At 45.6% G+C, this 19,256-nt stretch overlaps 1 protein-coding gene across 2 annotated transcripts in view; it reads right to left on the bottom strand.

Moving 5' to 3' along the window:
- Positions 1-19,256, bottom strand: part of LOC119466012 (nucleolar protein 4) — a 133,000-nt gene that overhangs the window by 31,926 nt on the left and 81,818 nt on the right. The window lies entirely within an intron of this gene.

The raw sequence follows: 19,256 nt of genomic DNA, 5'->3' as shown, positions 1-19,256 counted from the left end.
CACTAAAGAGGAGTAGTAATAACCAATGGAGGCACCAACTAATTCTGTCCCCGGAAAATTTAATTTTACAGCGTTTGTTGCGTATTTACTATCATTACAAGCGTACGCCGGCAAAACTGATCGTCGATTTTGAATTCTTTACGCAGTTGACAAAACGGGTACTCCCTGCGAGTACCATCATAGGCACGTCAGATATAAAGCAATAAACTTTTTACATGTCCAGCGTAGTTTGAAGGTATTCACCCAGACACATGAAACATATACGTGATGCAAAATATTGTGAGAAATAATGAAAGAAGCGAACCCGCTGGGTCACGACAGACCGGCTATGAGAGCAAACAGCGATTAAAATTTAAAGTTTGGGCTTTTACGTGCCAAACCCACGTTATGACTACGAGGCACGAAGTAGTTGGGGACTCCGGATTAATTCTGACCACCTAGGGTTCTTTAACTTGCACCCAACGCACGTTACACTGTTTTTTTTTTATTACTATCGTGCCCATCGAAATGCGGCCGCCGCGGCTTGGAATCGATCCCGCGACCTCGTGCTTAGCAGCGCAACGCCTAAGCCACTACTCGGGTAACAACAGCCATACGTCTACCTTCCAACTCATTTCAGTGAAACCACTTTGCACATATTAACCCAAAAGACTATCAATGCAAGGAAAGCACAGGTTGAATGACTTGCTTTACATGACATGTAGAAGTAATAACGTAAAAGGAAATGAAAGTGGCCGAAAGGACCACTTGCGGCCGGTGGTAACCGTACACACAACTTCCGCATTACGCCTGCTATTGCTCAAGAAATTGCCTAGCTTGATTGTCAGTTGCTTCATACGGCAGTGAACAACAAAAATCAGACCTCTCGGTTCCCCTCCTTCTCGATCTTTCACACTAGCCGCGCTAGTGTGAATCTTTCACACTAGCAGCATTATTCACACTAGCAGCAAAGTTCGAATGAGAAGTGCCTCAAGATGCTTGCGATACATCTTAAACGTCATTATTTTCAACAGCGATATTACTTTTAATACATTACCTTGCCGCGAAGAATTGGGCACACAGCGTTGGAATGCTAAAGCTGGGGACACACTTTTCGGACGGTCACTTTCGTAGACATCACTTTCAATGCGGGCTTATCGGCTGGTTGAGCAAAACCGGACGAGCTGATTGGCCGGTTGAGCGCTATACGCCACGCGAAAGGAATAGTATCGCCGAAAGTGATCGTTCGGGAATACGTCCCCTGCATTGGTAAATCACAGTTCTGTACACTTCTGTAACGCAAAGAGAGCCACTATTATTCTGGCAGGAGGGTCGGTAAGCTAAAAGAAGATTTAAAAAGAAAACGAAAAACCGGCGCCGACACCACCCCTTAATTCCCCGCATCGGTTCGGCGCGACGTCATGGATATTGACAACGTTTACACGGGTATCCTTAATCGTTCATTTGTAAGACTGACTACATTGTAATCTAAAGCGGCCAGAGGTCAGCTATATATTTAATGTTTTCTGAACTTTCCTGCGCCCAAATGACAGAAATACAAGATACTTCATCTTTCTGGGGTTTTACGTGCCAAAACCAGTTCTGATTATGAGGCACGCCGTATACGAGATACATTAGAATCAGTGCCACCACAGACGAATCCGCGCAAAATGCAAGAGAAAAAAAAAAGGCGGGGGGGGGGGGGGGGAGGGATTTTGTTTTCTTTTGCTGCGGTGTCCATTTTGTCTACCAAATATACGCAGATGCGGTTGCTAAAGAACAATTCCTCAGAGTAAACTCAACCAGTGCTGGTGCGTATAATGTCCCCTCTTAAAGATCGACGTACATTTTTCAATGGCGGACGCTTTCGGCCATACGTAATCGCTGCGACTTCACCGCCTACGGCACTTCCTTTATAGAAAGGTCTTCGCAAGATCACAGCGCCGAGTACACTTCGCCGGAAAGCACTACTGCGCGACTAAGCGCACGTATACGGATTCCTGCGAGTACTTCTAGAATATCGGAGGACATACGTCACTCATGCGAGAGAATGACTACTCAATGTGAAACAAGTATACGTATCGTGGACTTACACATCTGGCTCGTTTACGAAGTACAGCTAAACCAATTTACGTTCGACTGCAGACGGTAGAAATAATATACTGCGTACTCCATACGGCAGCACGTATCTTTGGCATTGTATATAGCTGCGGTTGTTTACACTCAGTAACGAGTGCTTCGTCTTGCGGGCTTCTTCAAAATACAATAGACACCCTCATTTTTCGCGCACGTCATTAATCACACCCGCCAAATCTTGGAAAACAAGCTTGACAGTATTTTCCTGCTCGTTATTCTCTCGCGTGACTCACGTAAAACGGCGCTCTGGTGACGTTCTCTTACGTAATATAAAGAAATACAGAAGCAATATGCAGATTCAACCCACAGGTGGGAATTTATGTAAGGCGAAGCTTTCGTGATGCGCCTAATTAAATCTTGTACAACTAACGGCAATGCGCAAAGCTGCGTTTCAATCAATCCCTGTGCAACGTGTAATCTCACTCAATCTTTTACGTTTATCCACCACAAAGGTCATAACTTCAATATCACCAAATTTATACATTTATGCAATAAACTGGTCACAAGCTATGCCAAAATAAAAACACTAAATTAGGCGAATGCGGATTGTGAGACGTTCGGCAGGTTTGTCAAGAAAAGGAATGCGATGTGTGAAGCTTGTTGACGGAAGATGGTTACGGCAGGTTTATGTACGGAGACGTACGACACATATCTAGCCACATTTAAGGATTCTGTATTTGTGCCGAAGTGTCACATGTACCCATATATCTGTAGGATTGGTCTAGAGCGGTCACGCACCCGGCGGCACATGCCGAATTGATAAATCTATGAAAATCACGTAAATCAAGTAATCAATTCACTATAATGCATAATTCCATTAACAGGTTCAATTAACCGTTTCCATTCTTTAGACGTACCCGTGAGCCGACCCTGTTTCCTTAGGCTTAAAGCAGGACTTTGTGTTTTTGTAACGCAGAACAGAGGTATGCTTACTCGCACTACTTGGTCGGTCAGCGTACATGGGTTATATAAGCCCGTTCGCTGGTACTAGCATTCGGCGCACATATAACCATCGTGTCATCATCATCAGCCTATATTTATATCCACTGCAGGACGATCTCCAATTACCCCTGTCTTGCGCTAGCTGATTCTAACTTGCGCCTGCAAATTTCCTAACTTCATCACCCCACCTAGTTTTCTGCCGTCTTCGACTGCGCTTCTCTTCTCTTGGTATCCATTCTGTAACCCTAATGGTCCACTGGTTATCCATCCTATGCATTACATGGCCTGCCCAGTTCCATTTTTTCCACTTCGTGTCAACTAGAGTATCGGCTATCCCCGTTTGCTCTCTGATGCACACCGCTCCCTTCCTGTCACTTAACGTTAGGCCTAACATTTTTCGTTCCATCGCTCTTTGTGCGGTCCTTAACTTGTTCTCAAGATTCCTTGTTAACCTGCAAGTTTCTGCCCCATATGTTAGCACCGGTAGAATGCAATGATTGTACACTTTTCGTTTCAACGACAGTTGTAAGCTCCCAGTCAGGATTTGGCAATGCCTGCCGTATGCACTCCAACCCAGTTTTATTCTTCTGTAAATTTCCTTCTCATGGTCAGGGTCCCCTGTGAATAACTAACCTAGATAAACGCACTCCTTTACGGACTCTAGAGGCCGACTGACGATCCTGAATTCTTGTTCCCTTGCCAGGCTATTGAACATTATTTTTGTCCTCTGCATGTTAATCTTCAACCCCACTCTTACACTTTCGTATACCATCGTATACCACCATCGTGTATATATCCACAAACATATATATCGACAAACGTACTCCGGCGGCGGCAAGAGTTAAGTATATGGCTCCAGTAACTATAGCGGCGGCTCCGCATGGCGCGGCCGAGCGGGGTAGCGCAGGCCTTATCTTGAAAGTGATCTGCGGTAGGTACAGAGTCTAGTCGCGAAGAGGGCTGATGGCTTCGTGTGCACGCCAGAATTTTTACAGCGCGTGTCCGCGGTCATCGAGTGAGATGTGTTCATGTTTGCCTGTGCGCGCGCGTGACACCATGCTTGATAATTTAGTTAGCAAGCGAATGTTTACAAGTTTATATGGCCGATAAAACTACCGTCTTCACTTCGTATAGCTGTCTAATCATTAGCTGTCACAATCGATGCTTCAACTTTCGGGCAAAACTGCGACATTATTTTTTTTTTCGCATTCGCGCCATTGAGTCTTAGTAAAAGCTCTCGACAATCGCTAAGTTGAGCCTCGGGCTTTTTAGAACACGATGGTCCTCGATGTTTACAAAAAAAAAAAAAAAAAATAACCAGGTCCGAGGATACGTCCTTCAAATCCATGACATGACTTCGAGCCGGTGCGAGAAATGCAAGACGGAGTCACCGCTAGCCTTTTTCATTGTTTTTCTGGCTAACCAAGCCTCTTTTCAAAGTAAGAGCAGCTTCTTGTGTAATTGTCGAACAGGCTGTTTATTAGTAACAACTCAAACAGCGCGTTTCACTGTAACGTTCCTATTGAGAAAGAGAGAGAGAAATAAAAGTGAACGTCACGCTTTATCGACGGCACGAGGCGGCGAAGGTGAGAAGAACAGGCGAGACGAGACACAATCGAGTGTACAGGCTGCGAAATGGCGGGGCCCGCGGGCGGCCGCTGTCTCGAAACACTTCGCCAAATCTCAACAGTGACGACGACGCGGCGTCGGCGCCAACTCTAGTCGTACAGCGGCGCTTTTGCTCAAAAAAACGCGCTTGCGAGAAGCAGCAACAATCCCCGGCGCTGTGTAGCTGCCAATGCTTGTTGTCGAAACAGAGAGTGCGTGCCCTTTTACGCCACACGCGGCGGCGGAGAAACCGGTGGGGAAGCCAGATGCAAGAAAGAAGGGAAAACGCCGTTTCGATTCTCCGAAAAAAAAAAAAAAAGGCAAAAATCTACTGAATCAGAAAGTACCGTGTTTTTCGGAATACAGTGCGCGGACTATTATATCCCGGAAGCGCAAACGCAACCCGCTGTGCTGTAGCCCCAGTGACTATCGCGTTCCGCTGCTTGGGCTCGAGGTAGCCGGTTTGAGTCCGGGTTGCACGAAAAAAAAAAAAAATAGAAAAAAAGAAACAAAGCGTTCAGAAAGAAAGGAATCGTGTACTTAGATTTAGGTGCACGTTAAGAAACTCGGGGTTGTCGACATTTATCCGGAGTCCTCATAATCGGATTATGGTTATGCCACGTAGAAACCGATAAATTAATTTTTTTGAAAGCCCAAACTCCATTCCACGTTAAAGAAAATAAGCGGACTCATTGATATTTATTACCGGCAATGAAGAGCACATTTCTGTATATTTTTTAACATAAAATGTTATTTGAATAAAAGCTATTTAATATAGTAATTAACTACTTCGTCACTGACATCCGAAACTATACCCACAACTGAAAACTTGCACCAGCATATCAAAAAGGCTCTGGAAGACGTGGGTTCGGATCCTCCCTACGAAAAGTAGTTTTTTCGTCCACCATCAGCTTCCCTTTCTTTATAATTTCTATTTACCCTATGCATTGTCTGTTGCCGAATGTGACATATATATATATATATATATATATATATATATATATATATATATATATATTAACCATCTTGTTAATATAAAATACAGCGGGTGCGGCCTCTTAGAGAAAGAACATTGCATTCTGCGCCTAAATTTGCCCTTCCTGTGCGTGCCATAACCTATTGGAGACTATAGGCCGGAATAAACGGTCATACAATAAATCAAAAACAAAGAGCAGTCGACGCGAAAAACGTGTAAGGAGCTTCGTCGGTTTTTCGCCGCTCGTTGTGCGAACTGCGCGTTAGCTAAAGCGCGCGCGGGGGCTGTTTCCTTTTCTCGCTTCCGTTCTCCGAGCCAAACAATTCGATTTTCGGTTTTTCTCGTTTCGCTTTTTTTCGTCGACGGCGACGGAAAACAGCGCTTCCAGACGTTCTCCGCACGCCATACTTTGCCGAAATGGCCTGATCGGAATCATCGCCGGTCTTTTTTTTTTTTTTTCTCCCGCAGTTGTTCCGGTCCAGATTTTTCTCCGGAACGCGACGCGAAGGATAAGTGAAGCAAGACATGAGGGAGAGAGAGAGAGAGAGAGAGAGACGTTTATTCGGAAGATAACGCTCTGCTTTGCGATGTTAGAGGGCGTCTTGGTATTACCGGTCACACTGCGCTTCGCTCTTTAAGTATTTTACGAGACTGTGTAAAGTGTTTCTCTTTCGCCAACGGATCTGTCTACCGATATTCTTCGCATTATCCCAGGTTAAAAGCTACGAATTGCCGTAAGGAGATGTAATACTTGACGATCTCACGAGAGGCGGAAAACCTGCGAGAAAAAAAAAAAAATCAAAGCGCGCAATCGCTCCAGAGGCAACACATTGCCTGAGCTACTGTGTTCCGCCGAAAGCCTGAACACGACGGCTAAGGCAATCCCGTTCTGGCAGCATGCGATTGATAGGTCGCACGTGGATTTGCCTGAAATTCGTCCTTCGAATGACTCTGTACACTTTGCTAACTGACCGTATTCAACAAGATATTGACGTTACAAATGCAACGACTCGCGACGATTGCGCAAGCGCGCGGAATCTAATTACCTTCAGCATTTAGCAAAATCAGATTGCTTTGAAATTTAGACTGACAAGCGAAGATAATGCGTAATGCTTAACGGCACAGGAACGTATCAAGCCACAAGGGCGAAGATCAGACAAAATCCACGTACTGCCCATCATTACCAAGGTAGCTCAACGGCCGCAGCGTCCGAGTTCCCTCAAGTAATTTTTCCAAGAAACTTTGCACTTGCGACGTCGCCTCGGAGATCGGCGCGTACAGTGCACCGTCCGATCCCGGAGGCGATGCTTGCGACGACAGATGCAGTATCGTTCACAGCCATCAGGATCGGCCCGCCCACTCCTTTGATTACACCGCCTCCGATATCGGCAAGATTACGGTCCTCTCTTAAAGAGAACACCTATCTGCAGTAGTAAGGCCAATGTAACTGAAATACGTCTACATTACTGAATGAACAAAGAAGGTGGCTGATAGGAAATATTCGGCTGGCGTCCTACCATTATTAAAATGTGTACATGCCTTCATGCTCCAATTCGGCTGTAATTGGTAGCCAAATATATGTTCTAGAGCTTATTCTCCACTACACCATCTGTTGCAGCAACGGCTAAGACTGGCTCCACCCATTCGTAGAGCTCCCGTAATGATGTTTTTAACATAATCGGCATGATGCGGACAATTTACTTGCGCGTGTGTTTTGGTTTTGTTGTTGTTGTTCTTGTTTCATATTTGACGTGCGAAGTTATAATCCTCACGTTCTTTTCCTTCTTCAAGTGGACACATCAGTGTACGTTCATACGAATCACGTGACCAGCTGCGTTGCACCCGAAATTCACAGCACCGCAAATTTCCTTCTGACAAGGTGAAAAGCGCCAAAAGGCAAAAAAAAAAAAAAAGGAATGAGGGAGAGAGTTTGTAGAGGTGACAGAGATTGAAGTGACAATTGTAAAGGAAAGAATGCGCAGCTAATAATAATATTCAGTCGTGTCCTTATCGTGGCTTCTAGAAACTTTGGAACCGTCCTCAAAAACAAGCTTATTGACTGAGCTCGCTCCGTGTTTCCCGCTCCTCGCTGCCCAAGGACGAACTTTCCGTGCGGCCGCATAGAAAAGAGACAGAAGAGGATGAAGGTACACAATTCGCAGGGTAATGGAGCACCCTGTCTATTTGTCGTTAGCAAAGAGGCAATGCGAACTGGGAGAGAGAGAGAGAGAGTAGGCTGCGCGAAGGAAGGGCGACGTGCAGACTCAGTGTTCCTTCTTAGCGCCACGCGGACTGAGAGAAACGGATGCGACCCGATCCTCGCGAGACAATCGAGAATTGGTATCTTCCTCTACACGGGGCGAGCCATTGTTCGCGTTGCCGGCAGCCGCTCGCTTCAAGAATCTACGGCCTGACACGTCGCAGGAAAATCGAGGGACTGCGGAAAGGGTTACGTGAAACGAGAGAGAGAGAGAGAGAAAAAAAAACAGAAAGAAGTCGGATGTGTAGGTGGGTTACTCCGAGGGCAAAGTGTTTACAAAACTCGAATTCGCGAACCCTGCGTCAAAAGAGCAGGTATATTATCTTTCGCGCACGTGTTAGAATCACCCCCTCTCCCCCTCCCTCACCCTCTCCCTGACCACCCGATCTTCTCTTGTCGTAGCCAATCGGCAAGGAGGTCGGAAGAGATGCTCGAATTTTTGTTTATTCTTTGGCCTGTAGGCTTTGGCTTTGTCAGCTGTGCGGTACACGCGCACGCTTCACATATGGCCCGCAAGCGATATTGACTTTTCCTTTTTCGTGACGCTTGATAAAAAAAAAAAAAATCGGTAGGGACACTTGAGACCTGCTTACGTGTGGGAATGCAATATAGTCGCTTTGGCGAGTTGTTTCTTTCCGCACGTTCCGTGTGCGCGCAAGCTCTCCCCCGCGCTCTAACTGCACCTCGGTGAGGCCAAATGAAAACGCGCCAGGCGTCTAAACGCACTCACTTGCCCGTGAGGAGTTCATAACTAGAAGGACCGCTCAGCGGCGTTCAATCGGACATTCATCATCAGCTTGTATTTATGTTCACTGCAGGACGAAGGCCTCTCCCTGCGATCTCCAATTACCCCTGTCTTGCGCTAGCTGACTCCAACTTGCGCCTGCAAATTTCCTAACTTCGTTCACCCCACCTAGTTTTCTGCCGTCCTCGACTGCACTTCCCTTCTCTTGGCACCCATTCTGTAACTCTATAATGGTCCACCGGGGGCCGTATTCTGAAACGTTCACCTAGGCGAAATCAGCGTGCGCGCCGATTGGCTGGTTGAGCAAAATTGAATGACGTCGGGCTCAACCACCCAATCAGCTCATCCAATTTTGCTAAAACAGCCAATCGGCGCACGCCTGAAAGCGAAAAAAGAAATTTCGCCAAGGCGAACGTTTCAGAATACGGCCCCGGTTATCCATCCTACGCATTACATGGACTGCTGCCCAGCTCCATTTTTCCCTCTTAATGTCGATCAGAATATTGGCAATTCCCGTTTGCTCTCTGATCCACACAGCTCTCTTCCCGTCTCTTAATGTTAGGCCTAACATTTTTCGTTCCGTCGCTCTTTGTGCGTTCCTTAACTTGTTCTCGAGCTTCTTTGTTAACCTCCAAGTTTCTGCCACATATGTTAGCACCGGTAGAATGCAATGATTGTTAATACATTTTATTTCATATAGCCAATTTATAGTCTTTCTTATGACGCAGCGCCACCTCCTAGCCATTGGCTGCGCTGTCATGTGCCTGCCGACGCGCGCACTAGGCAACACGTTTAGTCAGCCAGATGGCTTCGACGTGCACGTGACTCTCGCACCCCGGAGGCCCGTGTTCGACTCCCACCGAGAGCATAATTTGCTAAATTTTCTTTTCGAAGGCATTAATTTACTTTGTTGACAGGAACCTCCCTGAGAAAGTTGACGTCAATTCGAGCATTTTTCGATGCCTTTGTACTCTTTGCGGTCGGCCATTTTTGGTACCATCATGCGGTCACGCCGCCGACTACAACGCCGGATTTTCGCGTAATGGGGCATATAATGCTTTCGCATTAAACAAAATAAAAGTTCTGGTTAGACATCGCTGTTTTGAAGGCGCCTTGGCAGCAGTATATGATATTATTTCAGCGATAACCTGCACAAGAGGCGGGTATTGTGGGAAAAAAATGAGGCGTACCTGCAACTTGACTAGGCCCCACCTCCTCTATATGAAGCGGGCCAACAACATGGCAACATATGCAAAAAAAAAAAAAGATGTGGGCGTACAAAATATAACCGCAATGAATTCAAACTTCAACCTACAGTGAGCTTGCGACTCCAGGAATATTAAGGCGAAAGTTTTGTGTCTCGTTCTGAGGTGAGCTTGAAAAATAGGTACAAATATGTACAAAAATCGATAACTTAATAAGATCATTACGAACCCCATAACATTATATACCAATTGATACGTAATTACACGAGGAATATAAATAACGATAAATGATCATGACAGTCATTAAATTATGATAATTAACATGGCAAACCGGAATACAGGGTTGAAAAACCCGAAAAGTGGGCAAGAACCGACAATTAATGATAGTAATGGGTAATTATGGTAATGATAATGATAAAAAATAGGTATACAGACAGGTGTGAATGAGGTGAATTAAGAGAGCCACGGCGGCCGCATTTCGATGTGGGCGAAATGCGAAAACACTCGTGTACTTAGATTTAGGTGCACGTTAAAGAACCCCAGGTGGTCGAAATTTTCCGGAGTCCCCCACTACGGCGTGCCTCATAATCAGATCGTGGTTTTGGCACGTAAGACTCCCAGAATATGTTTTTAGGTGAATTAAGAGTGAAATCATGGTGAATTATGAGAATTGATGGTGAATTAAAGGGGTTTAGTTGGGTGATAGGAGTCCAACAAAATATAATGAGATAGAGTGAGCTAAGGTAATGAAGAGTAAATGAGAGTGAATTAAGAGTGAATGAAGGTTAATCAAGTGGTGATAGGGTGAAACAAGAGTGATGAAAATTGGAAATTTGGAGTAATATAGCAAACCAAGTGTGATGGAAGTAAAACCGAGATAATAGAGTGAATGAAGGTGATCCAAGCAGTGATAGGGTGAATCAAGTGTGGATTAAGAGTGAAGCAATGGGTTATGGAGTGGGGGAGTGACTTGCAAAAAAATATATGTGAGATTTGACGGTCCAAGTCAGAGTGCCTACGCAAAAAAATGTGCTGAGTCACGGTTCGAGTTTGGTAAAATAAGGATGGCTTGCAAAATTGGCTTTGCAAAATATAGGTGCGGAGTGAAGATGACTCAGCAAAAAAAGTGGTCGTCGTGTCACTGAGTTAGAGGCGCTCGGGCTTTCGCCTTCAAGTCGTCTTAGTAGTAGCATAAGGGACCCCTAGTAATATTTTGGTCCCGTTTCCTATCTTTATATACCACGGTTACAAAAAAAAAAATAATAAACAAATTATGAAAACACGTTTTCAACGTGGCTCAAAACACGAGACGGTTATTTTATGTTTTTTATATAAAACAAACACGGGTGCCTTGCCTCAGGCCCGGATATTTACGATTTTCGTTGTAATTTACGGAGAAATGAATTTGTAAGTTTGTGACTGACTGCAGAGGGAAGCTTGAAAATCTGTGGGGCTTCTGTACAGCCGGTCTAGAGGGGGTTCGCCATATTCCATCCCGCCCGCTGTATTTCTGTATAGAAAACCAGAAGCTCCTCAAGGCCTCTAGTTTTTTGGTAAACAACAGAATGGTCGACAATGTCGTGGTTGATGTACAGTCATTATAGACTGAAGTAGCGCTAACCTGTGCGTTATGATGACCATTTCTTTTAACTGCTGTCACGGGCATTAGGAGTGTCGTTCTATTTTAGTAGTGTTTCCTGTTTCCCCCTCGCCGTTTTTTTTTTTTTGGGGGGGGGAGGAAGAGTGAAAGGGAGATAAGGAATAGTTATCATTTTCTTCTTTCACGTTTCGAGAAGCCGGTTTGTTATTAGTGGCAACATCTCCGCTCCATTTCGAGGTTCCTTTTGATAATGCCACAAAGAAGAAAGCTCATGAGAGAGGGGGTTCAGCAATGACAACTCTGTTATAATACAACTACCAAAAAAAAAAAGAAGAGGGAGAGAGAAATCTAGAAAGCAAAGCTACGAAGAAGAAGAAAATGTCAGACTTCGACAACACCTGCGCACAAGTAGATGAGTCGGCTTCTTTTTTTAGCACTGCCTTGAATTCCTTTCGTGATCTTTTTAAAATTTAATTTTTCCTATTGTACGTGGAGCGCCTGAACAAGTAAAAGCGTGCGACGTTTGCAAGGCCTCTCTTGGTTACGTCTCTGTAGTCAAAAGTGTCCGTTTAGTTGCTTCGGTGTAACGAGCTAAATCAAAAATGCAAAATGTCCGGGAAGCTAATCCACTTCGAACCCTGACACGTTAAGCAACTTGCGTTACGTGCGATAGCGATTGGGCAACCCTTATGGAGCACGGGATCGTGTTTATGATGCCGATATGAATGATTGAAATTAGTAACAACATATTGCTGTGAAGCAATACGTTGTTACTAATACGTTGTCAGTAGTAGTAGTATTACAACAGTATACCCGCGTCCTCGGTAACTGCTGAAATAAAAGCAGGAAACGTTTTTTTTAACTAATTGAAGATAAGTGGAATGGTAGGAAGGCTTCTGTGTGGCCGACAGTCTCAAGCTCCCAATCAGTGCTTAAGACAGGAAAAACAAAGTAACAAACGAGATCTATATCAGAACACTAGATACTACAGCGCACAAGTCGGAAGCGAAATTTGTTACATTTACGAGACGACGTTTTTGTTAACTTTCACAAACTGTACGAAGCTTCATTTGAATTCGGCTGGAGAGACACCGTTTTATGATGGGGATACTAAAGAGAAAAAAAGTAAATTAATAAATACGTTCAACAAAAAAATAATTGAGAGAGAGAGAGAGAAAAGCAAGAAGGTGAGACAAGGCTTGCGAAGTCAGAAAAGACGCAGAACATAAGCCACCCTTGATGACGCCACCGTGAAATTCCCGCACTACCTCGCCGTGCCCTCGTGGATTCTGATGGCGTCCGTTCGGGGGCCGAGTTGGTTGCTTATAGGCAAATATGAACCACACTGACACGTGGCGTTCCACCACCCAACGCAACACTGGGGGCTATCAGAGTGGAGGGCTACGAAAAATGTTTTAGAGCAATAGCTCTACTATACTCGCGGTACAAACCCAGAAAACGCCTGGTTCCATAAATCTGACCTTCAAGCTCAGCCAAGGTCAAACTGGGACATCGCCTGCCACTACCGCCGGCTGCTCCGTACGCCGCGTGGGCGCCGATATCTTGAAAGCGATCTGCGATGTGTATACGAAGTGCGCCGAGTGCTGGTAGCTTCGTATGCGCTGTGCTTTCGACGCAATTTGTTCGCGTCGAAGCGAGACGCAGCACGAAGGTCAATTCCCTCGCTGCTGCTGCCGCGCCGAACAGCGTCTGTGTGTTGCCTTGTGGTTGCAATTGTAGATGTGGTAGTTGCTGACGGCGCCGAGCAGCGTCTGTGTCCTTTCACAAAGCAAGCAAAACCATGCTATCGATAGCTCGACAAACTCGGTTTAACCGCGTTCAATCACGGCAAATTTTGCACCACCTGAGCCCCCCCCCCCCCCCCCTCGAAATGCGGCCGCCGCGACAGGGTATCGAACCCTCGACGTCGTGCCCAGCAGCAGTATATATATACGTCATAGACCAGGTGTCACCAAGCGTTTTTCGGACAGAAAATGGGATTGGCGGCCAGTGGCAGTGTCGAGGGCCGGACAATAACGATCACCAGATAACCATGAGCGAATAAATAATAATAATAAATAAATAAATAAATAAATAAATAAATAAATAAATAAATAAATAAATAAATAAATAAATAAATAAATAAGCTAAAATAAATGATGGTACGGACGCAGACCAGAAAAAGAAAAATGCATTCCGTATAATTGACGTGCCTTATTCAAATAATTTTCTATCTTTAATTAGTTGCGTTGACCCTTCCGCGAACGCCCACAAAAGGTGCGAAATACCTATTTTAGGACACAGAAATTTAAGTTCAGCCGCTCCAAATTTCAGTCAGCCGAAACGTTTGGACAGCAAAGAATGCGGTTCCACGTACGTCGTTTTCATTTTTTTTGAAGCGCCATATAGGCATATATTTACAGTCGAATGCCTTCATAAGGAAGTGCCTGGGGCCTCCGAAATCATTCGTTTGTAAAGGTTGCGCAACGCACAGCTCACAATAGAACCGGGACAGAATTACTCCTTCGTTCTAGATGTCATTCCGTTGTAGAGGCGTTAAAAAATAAAAATAAAAAAAAAAACCCGCATGTAGCCTGGACATATAATTTCGGCTCACGGGTATCTCTAAAGAAAATCGACGTGTAAATCGAATAACGCACCACATTCTATGGACTATTTGATTTCGTTGATTTTCATTGATTTACCCATTAGGTGTGTGTACACAACAGGGTGTGTGCCCACTGTTGGCCAAACCTCCAGAATGAGTATGTGTCACTGTGACAAAAGTAGGGAGCCTATACAGGCTACAAAACGGCGTTGCGTGTAGGCTCCCTAGACAAAAGAGGTTCAGAACGACTAAATGTAATCAGATACCGCATGGACTCGTGTAAGGGCAGCACCCACAACTTGGCCGCCCGAAATTTGGAGAAAAAAAAAATTTCCAACGGGGGGGGAAGCGATCGCGTTCGGTGCCCCGATGCCGCGCACGCGCATCGGCGAACTTTCGCAAGCTGCGTACTTCCATGTGCCGCTACTAGATGGCGAGGGCCGTACTTCCGCGTGCCGCAACTAGATGGCGAGGGCCATCCTAGTAGTGGCATCTAATTTCTAGAGCCATCTATAACCGGTCCTTATAACCGTAAAGGCCGCACCTTGTCGAAATTGTGCGGAAAAAAAAAGTGCGGCCCTTACACGAGTCTGTACGGTATGTCTCCGCGGATACAACCATCATCGCCATCCTTTCTTTGACAAGCGTCATATATCCCCTTCGTACTCGTGACATACATAGCTGCGTTGACGAAGCTTGTGGGCGATGTGGCGCACACAAATAAAAAAATAGCATGTAAATAACGCTTGTGACCTTTGTGGTGGGTGCACAAACATGATTGCGTGAGATTTCACGTAGTAAAAGATGAAAGTAAGCAAAATGAAACGCATCGCAAGCCAGTTGTAAAGCAATTGATTAACTACTATGCTAAAGCTTCGCTTCACATGAGATTCCAACATGTGCGGTGAATCCGCCAAATTTTTTTGTCTAATCTGCAATGCTTTGAGACGAGTAAACACAGTCTTGCCGAGTAACCAGAGTTATCAATTTTTTCGTGACGGATAGATTTCGGCAATCACAGACCTCCGATCGTCAACCAACTACGAAAACGGCCGAAAAGGCCAAAGAAGGCTATTCGCTTCAATACCGTGGACGATTCCACCGCAGGCCGACGCCAGAGTGGTCCTCAAATCCTTGCTGGACTTCGCCTAGGCAGCCTGTCTGATTGGGCGACTGTGATTCATTAATTCATTTTCTTTTTCCATCCCCTAAGATTTTGCGCTTATTTCTTATCCCTACATTTTAGTCGCGTGTACCTCGCCGCCGCCGACCTTCGACCCCGCCATCTCAAGATAACGTGCCACGCTACTCGGTTGCAGATAGTGCTCTCGGATGTCCGTTAACCACCGACCATTGAAACGGCCGAAAGAGCCAACGAATGCTGTTCGATATAAAAACAAGGTACCCACGAGACTTCCCTCAGGCTTGCCGTCTGAAGCTTTCTGCTCTGACGAGACTGGTGTAGGGACATCGGGTTCCGTGACCGAGGCCGACCAAGGCGGGTATTCTGTAAGAGTCCCCCTAGTGGACTGTCCATGTCGGCTGTCGCTCATTGGCTACAGCTCCAGGAGCGAGAAGGAGATTGGCTGGGTGCACCTGTCTCCTCCTCACTCGTGTAGCTGCAGCCATTTAGCATCGGCCGAAATAGACAGTCCACTAGGTGGACTCTTACAGAATCCCCCCCCCCCCCCCCCCCCCGCCATGTCTGCCGCCATACCGAGGCCCCAGGCTCAGCAACGAGGTGGACTAAAGTTCTCCGTCAGATACCTCCAAAGTGGGTGAAGCCTGCTTGATCATCACCATCATCAGCCTATATTTATGTCCACTGCTGGAGGAAGGCATCTCCCTTAGACCTCCAATTAGGCCTCTACCTGCGAAGCTTGCTTATAATGCTATAAAGAAAAAGGGTGACCTTGTCAAGTAAGTAGCCGCGGGCGAAACTCTGGCGCAAGCTCTCCGAGCTTAACCCGCCTTCGCGAAGGCGGGAAAGCTTCGGCGCGTCTTCTGACGTAGTGGCCGGGACCGGCCAATCAGAGCATCGAGCGTCGCACGCTGCTCACGCGGCGGTCGCATGAGACTCCCGATTCGTCGGCACTGCCTTGGATGAGGCGGCGTGACCTTGCGACTGCAGTGAAGCCGCGCGGCTCCCAAAATACGAAGAAGCGAAAGGTCTTGTGGAGTAGTCCCACTCCCAGGTGGAGGCGCGATTTAGGCTATGAGGGAGAAAATGATCACCGCAAGGACTTCCGACGACCGCGGGCTGGTCAAGAGGCATACGCGGGCCGCATGCGGCCCGCGCGCCGTGTTTAGGAGGTTCCTGGTATAGACAATGGGCCGCCGCGGCGTGTGAAAGATGGACTATACAGGGTGTTTCACTTAACTTGGGCCATGCTTTATGCAAATGCTACTTAGCCGGACAGAACCAGGGTGATGTTGTTCTCCGTCGCTTGGAGATACTGAGATTATTTTTTTTGCATTCCGCCTACTTAGATGATTTGCCTTCATTATTTATTCACTTCTCAAGTATTATAATTAGTAGAGGCCGGATCTTTAGGCATTAAAAGAGCGCGTTTTAGTCTCCAAAAATAGGCAAGCAAAAAAACGTTTTAGCCCTCCAACGTCGTAAATATAGGCACAATAAATTTTTACATAAATGCAAATAATTTCAAACGAAGACGTGCGCGGCCTGTATCTACGATAGGATAACAAGAAATGTTATTGTCTATGATGGCACAAAGGCGCCAACAGTTGAACATAGCCGTGCCATAAAACTGGCGAACTAATGACGATCAATTGGCTTCATTCAATAAGCACACTGCTCATATTCATGTTCAGTGGCCACTGTACTCGAGCGTCGCATATAGTGAAACAGGCATGAAAAAGAATACTTCAAAGCTGAGAATACTGATTTAAAAAACCGATACTTTATGTCTGCCTGACGCAATTAAATTAAGACACACCAAAAACAGACAAATAACAAATGCAAGAGAGACTGCGATTTATTAAGAAATTAGCATGTTCTTACATGAGGACTGTTAGGTACAACTCTTCGCAATTTCCTCATATACAATGACATTATCCGAATTGTACAGGCCAGACATCCCAACACTGCCAAATACACTTCCGCCCATTTGAAGTGCACATGTTAGAAGAAATCTGTTTGGAGAGCACGCGGAACGTAGTCAAAGAATCACTGTGAAGATTGTGGAAACAATAGCAAACTACCACCATCTCCAGATTTTTGGATTCAAAATTGTTCCTCTTGTTACTGAGAATGATCTCGTACGCTAAGAAGGAACGCCCGACGGCGGTGAACACCTTAAAAAGTAAATTACAAACAAAACAAAAGCCGCGTGTACATCACATTTTTCTTCTTTTCCTCTTCACTCTCCTTTCCCCTGACGGCTCTCCACGGTTTCGCATTCGCCAACCGCTCGCGCAATGTCAGCGCGGCGGCGTATGCTGGCCGGCGCGTCCCATTTCAATGCTGCTAGCAGTTGTTTGTTTTCCGGGAGTTGGTTGAACTAAAGGACGAACAGTCAATGTTGCCCGGTAACATGAATAACGGTCTCTAACTCCACTCGAAAGCGAAACTTGAGGCTAAATACTGTTCATATAGGCGCCTATATTGAAAATGGGCATTTATAGGCATTTAGGCACAAACGCCAAAACAGGCATTTATAGGCACTATAAAAACACTATAAAAGCCCTTCTTAACCTTTAATTCATGCTCATATATCAAAGCGGGGCGATAGGAGCGCAAGGAACAAAAAAAGGCATTTGCCTAAAATCCGGTCTCTAATAATTAGATTAAAGTGTCAATGAGAAAACTGTAGAGCGATGTGAAAAACTCCCGATACAGCTTTCTGTTGCTCAGTACGTGCTACATAAAAGTTTTTCCGAGCGTGAAAGAAGTCCGCGAATACACGCAAAGTTGCGCTCGACTGGCCGCTCGCAGCACTTTGCGTGTATTTGCGGGCAACTTTCACGCTCGGAAAAAGCTTTTATGTAGCACGTATTGCGTTACTTTACCGCAAATTCTAAACAAACATCGGGCACAATGGTGACAGCTCAGAATGGTTCGGTATATGTGTACACAAGAAATTCGAAATAGTGAAATAACTAAACCTCAGTGAACTAAAAAAAAAAAAAAACATTGTTGACTTGCACACCCTACTGAAGAATACCCGTACGCCCCGCACTATAATCCTATATAGCCATACACGTTTATAAGAGAGCATACAAGAATCGATTTGATCATATAGGACTACGTATACAACATATATGAATCCGACGGGTGTTTACTCACTGTAGATAAATGTAACTCGAAGTGGTAGTAATTGGTTGCTTAATAACAGCGAAAAAAAAGGGGGGGGGGGTTGTGGAAGGCGCATTGCTTCTGACCGCTTCGTTATTATATAGCTTAGGCAGCTGGCCCACTTGAAGGGCGTAATAACTATTATATTTGACAGAGAGAAAAAGTACGCTGGCGCATTCCAAGCGTCCTCAGTCAGGCTTACGAAGATATGTATACCATCAGTTCTCGCCTTCGCAGGTCTTTGTTCCTCTCTCCGGGTAATAACAAACTGGGCACTTACCGATAATAAGGCCAGATCATCAACTAAAAATGCGCCTAGAGCACTTATTATACTTTATTTTTTTTATTATTCTAGGCACGCATCGGTGAAGTGCGTGCACGTGTCTACCAACATATGAACACATCGCGAAAAAATGTGTTTTCCTCGCCCGAGGCACTACCCAAAAAAGCAAGCGCGCAAAAATGTCGGCGCTGGAACACTTGCACGACACGGTTCGCGAAAGGTTAACCGAAATTTCAACTCTCTCTCCGAAAAGAATTTCAAAGAAAGACAGACAGGCAGCAATAAAGAAAGAACGAATCAATCACAAATCACCTGGTTCCAACTCGCTTAATAGCGCTCTTTCGGCATGCCGCATTGCAGAAATAATTTTTAAAGAAAGAAAAAAAAAGAAAAAAAAAAGGAGCAAGAGAGGCAAGATTTCCGACTCCGCGCCGACGAAAAACAAGTCGTGTAGCGACGGCGCGCCCTGACATTTCAAAAGAAAACACAGTGGCATTTCAAAGGTGTCCCGAGTCGCAAAGGCACGCCGAAACGCGCGCTCCGAAAGGCGAGACAATCGCCGCGGCGATGCAGCCGACGACCGAACCAGGAGCCGC

Source organism: Dermacentor silvarum, chromosome 10 (genome assembly GCF_013339745.2).
Source record: "Dermacentor silvarum isolate Dsil-2018 chromosome 10, BIME_Dsil_1.4, whole genome shotgun sequence".
Classification (NCBI taxonomy): domain Eukaryota; kingdom Metazoa; phylum Arthropoda; class Arachnida; order Ixodida; family Ixodidae; genus Dermacentor; species Dermacentor silvarum.
The sequence above is the reverse complement of the archived record's forward strand: the minus strand, read 5'-3'. Positions and strand labels throughout refer to the sequence as shown.